The 11524-nt window shown below is 36.3% G+C and overlaps 1 pseudogene; it reads left to right on the top strand.

Moving 5' to 3' along the window:
* The window catches only part of LOC108287127, a 109759-nt pseudogene that overhangs the window by 6098 nt on the left and 92137 nt on the right, over positions 1-11524 (top strand).

Here is an 11524-nt window from a genome sequence, read left to right as displayed (position 1 = left end):
CCCGTTCCCCAGCCATGTGGAAAGGGCCTAATTCCCGATAAAGAAGGCCCTTCCTCCCCCACAGGGAGGGTCCCTTATCTCACTCTATCCTGGCCCGGCCCAAGACCAGCAACCTTCCCGCCCAGCGGCCCACTGAACCAATCACCATCCGCCCCACCAGCTCTCCCGTAACCTCCCGTCCCACAAGCTCCCGCCCAGCAGGCTTCCTGCCCAGCAACCAACCTAGCCAATTACTACCCGCCAGGTCAGCTCTCCCACCGCCCCAGGCCCTCTGTCCCTATAAAGTCGACCGAACAAAGAAAGCGCGCGCAATTCCTCCCTTCCCGCTTGAGTCGCCCGGAGATCCCAATAAAGTCGGTACTGGTCACCATGCGTCCTGCCTCGAGTCTATTGAGCGCCTGCCTCCGTGGGTCGGGGTCCCACAGCCGGGGTCGCACAGACTCTATCTACTGTAGGTGAAGAACTTACAAAAAAATGAAGATGGATGGTCATATAGGGAATAGCTATTCCTTTTTTTTTCCTCCCGAGAAAAGAGTTCTTTTGATCCCTAGTAAAAACAAATTATCCTGGGGAAGCCAAAGGGGAAGGGTCTAGATCCTTTACTCTTAGAAATGTAAGTAAATCTTTCCTCCAGAAAAAGGAAAATAAATTTTTCAGTTTTAAAAGTCAGGGATGTCTTTATAGGCTCAGGTCTTAATCTTCCTTAAAATGTAAACACATACCTTCACGGAGGTAAATCTCTCTGGATCCTGGGGCAGTCATAATACATCATCCACGCTCAATTTTTAGCCCAGGTCTCAAATTTCACTAAAATTTGCCAGAAAGCCCCAACTAAACAGAAAAAATATATATTTTGCTATAGTTCTACATCTATGATCATTGTCATATTAAATATTCTCTTGTCAATCTAAAGTAATTAAAAGGGACAGAATCTAGTTAAGAGAGTTTATTCAAGTGTAAAGTTGAGGATAAACTGACTCAGGAAGCACAGATTCCGGAGAATGAAAGTGAGTCTTCCAAAGTACGAAAGTTTGAAATTATTTATATATACATATGTGTATGTGTTTCCTTTCACACTATTATATATTGTGAAAGGAAAATAAATCTTGGGGCCCCCAAAACACTAAGCTAACAGGAAAAATAAAGCTGGGAACTGTTCAGGGCCAACTTGCCTCTTATTCTATTCAAAGTCATCCCTCTGCTCACTGAGATAAATGCATATCTGATCGTCACCTTTGGAGAGGCCAATTAGAAACTCAAAAGAATGTAACCATTTGTCTCTTATCTACTTATGACCTGGAAGCCCCCTTGCCACTTCTAGTCTTCCCGCCTTTGCTTCTAGTTGCCCCACCTTTTCAGACTTACAACATATGTAAGATGAACGTTGGTTCATTGAGGTGTCATGTCTCCCTAAAATGTTTAAAACCAAACTATGCTCTGACTACTTTGGGCACATGTCAGAACCTTTCAAGGCTGTGTCACAGGCAGTCATCCTCAACTTTGGCAAAATAAACTTTCTAAATTAACTGAGACTTGTCTCAGATTTTCAGGGTTCACAATGTATATGAAACTGGCCCAATTGTCCCATAGAACTGGCATTTTCAGCTTTTTGAATAAAGATAGAAATTAAATCTTCTGGTCTTATAACTTTAAACTTACATTTGTCTTCTCTGAGTTTCTTTCTTAGGAGAACAGCACTTAGACAAGGAACTGTAATTTACCAGATCATTGTATCCAGACAATGAGACACCAGATCCCTCATCTGTAGTGGTTTTCTCACACTTTCTAATTCCTGCCTACCAACTCCTCTTTCTTAATCTCCCCAATTTCTGTTTTCCCCGCATGTAGCTAAATTTTTGCTCCTAATTTCAGTTGGTTGGGAGACAGATTTGAGACTGGGCTGCAGCTCCCAAATAAAGTCTTCAAGTCTTCTTCCCTGGCAATACCCATTGTCTCAGTGATTGGCTTACTGTGCTATGAGTAGTAGGACCTAGACAAAATCCCTGATGTTTTGGTAACATTTGTTGGATGGAGAGAGAGAGACAGAGAGAGAGAGAGATGGAAAAAATCACAATGGCTTTTGTACCAACCTATACAAGCAACACTGAAAATTCATGTCTCTGGAGGGATATTACCCGGTCATATCAAGCAATGTGAGATTTTTTTTTATATACATAAAGTAAGAGAGGCTTCAAAGTGAGTTATTAATTATCCATGCCTCACAGAGGAGTGTACAGTTAAAATCTCTGGCTGTCAAAGGGCAGAGAAAGCAAAAAATGACTTTATCATTGCTCCAGTAAATATGAGATTGATATCTATAATAGAAGTTGTCTTATATACTCCTGAGGGTTTAGGGAATATTTTGTCACATAAATATGGCATTAAATTTAAATAAATAGAAATATTTTTATACAAAAGGTGAGAAGAACATGAACATGTGGGAGTAGACAGAGAGACAAAAGACAAAAAAGAGCATGCAGTCTTAAAAAACGTGAATTGGATAAAAGTGAGTGAGACTGGATTTTATGGAATTGCTCTTTACATATATGTGTGTATCTATATATCAGTATGTATGTGTATATATACATATACATATATATCAAGAATTTTAAGTGACAAAGTGAATTCACATAAATGGATATATGCATTTCAACACATTATTTTTGGTAAAGGGAAAAGTAGAAAAAGTGGCAATGAAAAATAGACATCAGGATATGTGAGACTACAGAGAAAAGAAAAAACAAAGTAAAGCATAAAGAGACTATTATCTCTTTTTAATGATACTACTCCTAACATTTATTAATTATAAATAATTAATTTTAACTGTAATCTTTTGCATATCACCGAATTTGCTTTGTTCTCTCATTGTTTATATATACAGAATATATGTGTGCATGTATATATACACACATATATAGGTATGTGTATACACACACACACACACACACACACACACCCCTATAAATGGGGAGAGAGAGAGAGAGAGAGTGATAGTAGGCTTAATGACCATTTTGATCATGGCTCACAGTGTCTTTTTTGGCAACACTACTTTTCCTCACTTACAGCATGGGGTTTTTGTTCATATAGAGTTGCTCCATCTCAGACACCAGCATGACTGCAAGGGCTGTTGAACAGTCTCAGTTCTCATCAATAGGGAGTTATGTTACAGTGCTTCCCACTGTGCTTCACTGAGTCCTTAGTACCTTCCCTCAAGCTCCTTGCTTGCATCAGTCTCACTTTCATCTTTCTGTGGTTTCATACTATTGCTCATTCTTTTCCCACAGTCAACCCAGCTCAGCTATTTCAAGGGCATCTTTGATGCCAGTGGGTTGACTACAATAGAAAGCAACCTAGAGGCAATCATTCACATTCATTCATTAATAAAGACATAATCATAACTCACACACACACACACACACACACACACACACACATACAGTTATAGGTATATATGTAAAACCTTGAATTTTGATATATGTTCTAAATGGACTATAATGAAAGCAGGGTATAATTTTTTGTCATTTTTTTCACTAACAATTTTCAAATCCATTTATGCTTCATGTTTTTGTTTTGCCCTTTGTTTCTTCCTAAAACATTTTCAAGAAGTTATAATAGAAGATTAGAATAAGAAAAAATGAGATTGTTATCTCACACCTTTTGGATGCAAGACTTTAATAAACTAGCTTCAACTTCTTATCCCACAGTCTTGCTGCTCAAATTGGCCATGATCTTTGACCTGCCTCCTCAATATGCATGCATTATGTATGTGAGTGATGAAAATGAATGTCTCTATCAAGCATATGATACTCTTTCATCTCTCTCTCTCTCTATTGGATGCAGTTAGGATTCCAGGTGTTCTGTTGTCAAAGGGCCTATATTTATATTAATTTATTAGCTATGTGGTCTTTGAAAAGTTGTGTAATCTAATTCCTTATTTTGTCAAATTTAGATTTCATTTTACAGATTATATATAATATAATATATAATATAATAATAATCACATTTCATCTATAAATGAAGATTGAATTAATAATTTACATTAGTAATTGATATGGTTAGGCTTTGTCTCCACAACCAAATCTCATTTTGAATTGTAATACCCATAATCCCCACCTGTCAAGGGAGATCACCCCCATGATTCATTTACCTTCACCTGGTAAATGACTCACAGGGGCGGTTTCCCTCATGCTGTCCTTACGATAGTGACTGAGTCCTCACAAGATCTGATAGTTTTATAAGCAGCTCTTCCTGCCTTGCCCTCAATTCTCCTTCCCACCACCTTGTGAAGAAGGTGCCCCTGCTTCCTCTTTGCCTTCTTCCATGATTGTAAGTGTCCTGAGGCCTCCCCAGCTATGCTGAACTGTGAGGCAATTAAATACCTTTCCTTTATAAATTACCTAGTCTAACAGACTAAGATAGTAATTTAACATAAAATTCTGATACTTGGTCAATGCTTAATAAGTGGTTATTACTAGGTGTACTGCATCCTTTTCCTCTGCATGGTATTATGAAATACCTTCTGTCATATAAACTCCATATTTTAGCCATTCTTTCTTCCTACACTAACAACCTAGCTTTTTGCTTTTCTCATTAAGCAAACTTCTTGAAATGGCACTCTATATTCTTTTTAGCTCTGAATATTCCTTATAAATAATTCAAGGTCATTTCTGCACATATAACTTTCCTAAAAATTCACCTATGGATTGCTAAATTTGAAGTCAAATTTTACAAAATTTTTGAAGTACGTAATGACTTTTGTTAACCTAACACAGATAGATACACTATAATCTCTTATATAATCCTTAAGTCAAATAAAAGGGCCTAAAGAGATAGCAAGTCGGGAGGCTGAGTTATTCTCAGAGACTGGAGATGATGGTTCAGTTCTCCAACCTATGTGTTGTCTGGCTGGGAATGTGCTTATATAAAAATAAAACTTTTCTTCCCTCCCCAAAACACACATACACATGTACACACAACAACAACAACAACAACACAACAATGAATGCTGCAGTGAGCAAAGAAAATCTGCTGGGTTGATAATTAGATCTGTGCTATTCTCCTTGTTTCCATAGGACAGGAGCTGTGAGTTATAAATACAGTAATTTTGTTCAGTACTACAGGTCATGTGATCTGCATGGAGGCATGCATATTCAAAACTAACTAACCTAGAAAAATGAGGAAAGAGTCAAAGATGGCAGATGAATTCAACTCAAGATAAGTTGATTGATCAGAAAAAAAGTAAATCACAAAAGAAAAAAAAAGAAGTTTTAAAAAGTAAAAAAAATAAGTAATTAAATCCATCTTGATATGGATTTATTCTATGTAAAATTAAAATAGTTGAATAATTTACAGGATGAATATAAAATAATTGCATGTAGATATTTAAGAAGATAAAGAAAAATGTAGCTTTGCCCCCATATCGATGTTACTACTTTTTTTTAGAAAAAGGAAGTGTATAGTTTTCCCTCCTGACAGACTGCTGCTCTAACAGATTTCAAACTCCAGCCTCAGACACAAACAATATCCTTAAAAATATTTTTCAGCACCTCCCTTCCAATGGTTATACTTTTTGGATAAAAGACTAACTGAAAGAGATTTTGGTACTAAAAGTGGCTCCAGACAACAAATCCTTAATGGATAATTTCCGTAAATCAGTTTTTAGTTATCTGGAGTTGTTTCTCTGGTTTACTAGATTTAAAGACATTATTGACCATGTTCCTAAAGGAGTATACAGTGAGTAAGTATTTATGCAAATAATCACCTGTAGCTAGCTGTAATAAAATACCTATGGAAAGCTAGCAAGATTCTTTTTATATAGAGCATTTCAATGAAATAAAGAGAAATTTTGTGGGTTGACTGCTTCTAAGTGTACTGGAGTGCTGGGGACAATGAAAATCTGAGTTTGTGGCTTTAAATTCCAGCTTAAAGTCCACATAGGGGACCTGAAATAGTCTATTACTGCCTAAAATAAATTCTTATCTCTTACAGGTGGAGTGCCCAGATTTCTGTAAATCAAATAGAAAATCAAATCTGTAGATAGCAGAATCATAGTACAAACTGAACTCCTATATTATGATTTATAATAATATTAAAGTAGCAGCATTTATCAGAAAGAAATAACATGCTAAAATTTAAGGTGGGATCATATGGAAGATTCTAATATAGCTGAAAACCTTGAAACTCTAACTTCTGCACATTCTTTCTTGCCAGTAGAAGAAATTTTTCCACCCCATTTGGGCTTTTATCCCCTTCATTTGAAGCAGTAATAATGTTCTCAACCACAGTGGTTTTAAGGAACTATTGATTCTTCTCAGGACTTATTTCCACTATTGCTTTGAGACCTGAGACCCATAAGGATGTGTAATGTACACCAAAATATTATAGGACTTTCATAAATTATATCTATAAAAACTTGGGAACATGTGAGGGATCAGGTGGCAGGAATATGAATTTGCATCAGGCCAAATTTATTTACATGGACTCACTAAGCCAAAATGCTAAAATCAAAGTGTTAGTTTTTTACTGGAAACTAACAGTCTGGACTGGAAATGGTTCTAACATTTGCTAGCTGAAACGTAAATCCAAATATAGTCTAATTTAAATGAAATTGTTATGCTGAAACCTTTCTAGAATACTGTAAAGGAAGGTATACAACAGCCTAGGGAGACTATATTATTAGATTAAATTGATCATGTAAGATCTCTTCACTATGTCAAGATGAAAGGTCGAGATGAGACTCACTTCACCAATGTTGTGAGAAATACATTCAAGAAGAATGCCCAAATATCCTTGAAGAGTGTTACCAGTGCTCTGCCTGTAGGCCAGGTATGTCAGTGGGAGTTGCTAGCATGGGACTGCACTCTCAAATTCAGTATGTCAGATCCAAGTGATAACAAAAAGTGAGCATGATTGTAATGGACTTCACTTTCAAAGCCATAATCAGAGTAATCTGACTCAGAGACCTTTGGTGTCGTCTAGTTGATAATAATATCTCTAGATGAGAAATAGACGGCTATTTCTGATAGTCTTACTTGATATTTATAAGCGAAAATCTTCTAAGTCCAGAGAACACACATATGTCTCAAATTAGCTTATTAGAGAGTCAGGATTCCTCCATCAATTTCTTGACTTGAGCCAGTTTACAAATTCTATGCTCTGTGAATGAAGAGAATGTTTAGACTTCTTGTGGAAGGAGCCTGCTACAGTGTAAAATACTTGTATTGCTACTATTATTCCTAGTCATTCACAAGTGACCTGTGACCACTTGCTAAAGATGACAATGAATTAGAGAAGGGGAAATAGTCAGGTTTTGGAAGGGTAACTGGGCACTGACTCTGAATTCTTTTTTTTTTTACTTCTTCCTGCACGTGCAGTATGTGCGGCTTTGTTACATAGGTAAACGTGTCACGAGGATTTGTTATACAGATTATTTCATCACCCAGGTATTAACCCTACTGTCCATTAGTTATTTTTCCTGGTCTTCTTCCTTCTTCCACTTCCCAAACTTCAATAGATCCCAGTGTGTGTTGTTCCCCTCTATGTGTCCATTTGTTCTCATCATTTAGCTCCCACTTATAAGTGAGAACATGTGGTATTTGGTTTTCTCTTCCTGCATTAGTTTGCTAAGGATAATGACCTCCAGCTCCATCCATGTTCCTGCAAAAGACATGACCTCACACTTTTCTATGCCTGCATAGTATTCCATGGCACATATGTACCACATTTTCTTTATCCAGGCTATCATTGATGGGCATTTAGGTTAATTCCATGTCCTTGCTATTGTGAATAGTGTTGCAACGAACATACACATGCATGTGTCTTTATGATAGAACAATTTATATTCCTTTGGGTATATATCCAGTAATGGGGTTGTTGGATTGAACAGCATTTCTGTCTTTAGGTCTTTGAACAATTGTCACAAAGTCTTCCACAGTAATTGAACTAATTTACAGTCCCACTGACAGTGTGTAAGTATTCTTTTTTCTTTATGACCTCACTAGCATCTGCTATTTTTAACATTTTAGTAGCCATTATGACTGGTGTGAGATGGTATCTCATTGTGGTTTTCATTTGAATTTCTCTAATGATCAGTGATGTTGAGCTTTTTTCATATGATTGTTGGCTGCATGCATGTCTTCTTCTGTGAAGTGTCCATTCATTTATTTTGCCCGCTTTTAATGGGGTTGTTTTTTTCTTGTATATTTATTTGAGTTTCTTATAGGTGCTGGATATTAGACCTTTGTCAGATGCATAGTTTTCAAATATTTTCTGCCATTCTATAGGCTGTCTGTTTACTCTGTGGATAGTTTCTTTTTAATAGTAAAGAAGCTCTTTAGTTTAATTAGATGGCATTTGTCAATTTTCACTCTTATTGCTAATTGCTTTTGGCATCCTGGTTATAAAATCTTTGCCCATGCCTATGTCCCGAATGGTATTGCCTAGGTTGCCTTCCAGGAGTTTCCTAGTTCTGGGTTTTACCGGTAAGTCTTTAATCCATCTTTAGTTAGTTTTCTACGTGGTGTAAGGAAGGAAGGGTCCAGTTTCAATTTTCTGCATATGGTTAGCCAATTATCCCAGAACAATTTATTGAATATGGAAACCTTTCCCTATTGCTTTTGTTTTTGTCAGGTTAGTCAAAGATCAGATAGTTGTATGTGTGCAGTCTTATTTCTGGGTTCTCTACTCTGTTCTAGTGGTCTATGTGTCTGTACTTGTTCCAATACTATGCTGTTTTGGCTACTGTACAAAAATAATAAAATACCTAGGAATACAGCTAACAAAGGAGGTGAAAGATATCTACAAGGAGAACTATAAACCACTGTTCAGAGAAATCAGGCATGCCACAAATAAATGGAAAAACATTCCATGCTGATGGAAAGGAAGAATCAACATTATTAAAACAGCCAAAAGTAATTTATAGATTCAATGCTATCCCCATTAAACTACCACTGAAATTCTTCACAGAACTAAAGAAAACTATTTTGAAATGTATATGGAAACAAAAAGGGAGCCTGAATAGCCAAGTCAGTCTTAAGCAAAAAGAACAAAGCTAGAGGTATCATGTTATCGAACTTCAAACTATATGACAGGGCTACAATGACCTGAACTAATTCTTGAAGCTCCAAATGTCTTTGTGGTCCACAGATCAGAGAAGGATCAGAAATGATCACTGGGTTTTTTGCCCAGGTTTATATTATTATTGGCCCAGGAGTTTCCCAATTATCCCATGGTTTTTCACAGTTTTAGAGTGCATAATTAGACATGTTCAGATAAATATATTCAGATAGAGATATTCAGATACATATATGCAGAAACTGGCAGCATTTCCATATTGCTTATTTGAGACATGGAGTGAGGGTTGTATGGATTTTTATAATAGCAAAAGCCACATGGAAACAAACAGAACTGCTGATACTTTTCAAACAGTAAACAGAAAACAATTATTCTTAGAGAGATTCTTAGAGGGATTCAAGGGATCAGTGCCAGCCTCAAGAACTTGGAAGATGTAGGAATGATGACTCCTATTATATACCTGTTTAAGTCACCTATTTGACCTGTGCTGAATCAGATCTTGAAAACTTACAGATTAATTTAACTGGTAGATTGTGAATTATTGTATCTGATTTTTCAGAAGTGATAGGATGCATCACCATATCCAATAGACCTGGTTTGCAACTATTGATCTGGAAAATACATTCGAAAAAATTTTACCTACTAGTAATGACTATCAAAAGCAAATAATTTGCATCTTAAAGGGCCAGCAACATACTTTCACTGTTTTATGTCTGAAGCTATATCAAATATCTAGCCTTATGTTAAAGTCAAGTCCATAGGTCATGGGTTGCCTTTCTATACCATGGGTCAGCACAATTTTCTAATGATGCTGATTGGATCTGATGAACAGGAAGTAGCAACTACTCTAGACACATTTTTGAGTCATGTGAAATGCATGCTTTGGATATGGATTTTCCTCCTTTGCCTCCAATGCTTCTGTCAAAATGACTATTTCTGGACATACAGACTAACTTATTCCCTATCAGCGTTGCTTCTGACCATGGAGATCATTTCACAGCAAATGAGTTATGAAAATAGGCTCATAATCATGGAATTCACATGTTTGACCATGTTCATCATCCTGAAGCAGCTTACCCAATAGAATTATGAAATGGCACTTTGGAGCTTGGGTCATTTTGGTGCAAGATGGAATATATGCTTTAAATTAGTGACCAAGGTAAGATTGTAATTCTCTCATAGACACAATTCATGGTTTTGGAAGTCAAGAGGTCAAAATTGGGTTCCTCTTCACCTTAGTGTAGTCAACTGGAAAAATTTTTGTTTCCTATCCTTTGGGCTTCGGCTGTATGAAATTCTTATTTCCACCCTGGTATACAACAGTCATTCTGTTTATAAAAATGTTGAAGCTGCCACTTTGGGTTACCCATGTTAGTAAATCAATGGACAAAAGAAAAGGTTACTATACTGGTGACTGATTTTGAAATGTAAGGCAGAATTCGGGTTACTGACATGCTGTAGGGGTAAGGAGGAGTATGTAATGTAGGAAATCTCTTAGGATGCTACTTAGTACTCCTATTTTCTGTGACTGAAGTCAGTGAAAAACTACAATTACTCAATGAGAGATAATGTGCTCTAGCTCTATGGAATAATACTTGGACCATCTCAGCAGACAATGAACCACAACTAATTGAGCTGCTTTCTAAGGAAAAAGACAGAGAGAACAGGTAGTGAAAAGAAGGAGTTATAAATATCATCTACAACTATGAGAAAAGCTACAGAAACAAAACTGCAATAGTTATGAATAGCTCTTTTCTTATTGTAATGTAAATATTTTTGCTTGTGTATGAATGTATATTTAAGAACTTCCCCTTTATTTTTCCAGTACCAACTAGAATAAAGCACATTAATAGCAGTTAACTTTGTATCTCAGGATTTAAATTATAAAGAAGGTAATATGATTCAGGTAGAAGAATAATGAACATCACCCAGAAAAAGAAAATGTATTTATTATCTTTTTTTAGGGAAAGAGTAAGCTTGTTTTCAGTTGCATGTGCAGTAGCTGCCTCATGTCTCGTGGAAACATGACTCCATCATTGTCTTTGTCTCTATTTAGAAGTTACACAGGGTTTTTAGAGTCCTGTTTGGGTGCAGAGTTTATAAGAATTTTATTGAAGTGGCTTTATTATACATACATATAGATACTTATTCTTGAAAACCATGAGTGCAGATATATACCATGATGTGTATGTGCACACACACACACATGTATGTGTGTAATGTGTATACATATGCATACACACCATGGTGTGTATATAAACATATATGTACTCATACACATATACCCATGTACATACACATGATATATATATACACACATGATATATATGTGTGTGCACGCACATATACATGCATGTGTGCATACATGTATGCATACATATAAATATACATATATGTGTGCATACATGTATGCATACATGTAAACATATGTGTGTGCACACATAAATAGCCA

This window comes from Cebus imitator, unplaced genomic scaffold, assembly GCF_001604975.1.
Source record: "Cebus imitator isolate Cc_AM_T3 unplaced genomic scaffold, Cebus_imitator-1.0 Scaffold337, whole genome shotgun sequence".
NCBI lineage: Eukaryota > Metazoa > Chordata > Mammalia > Primates > Cebidae > Cebus > Cebus imitator.
This window is presented reverse-complemented; position numbering and strand designations above follow the sequence as displayed.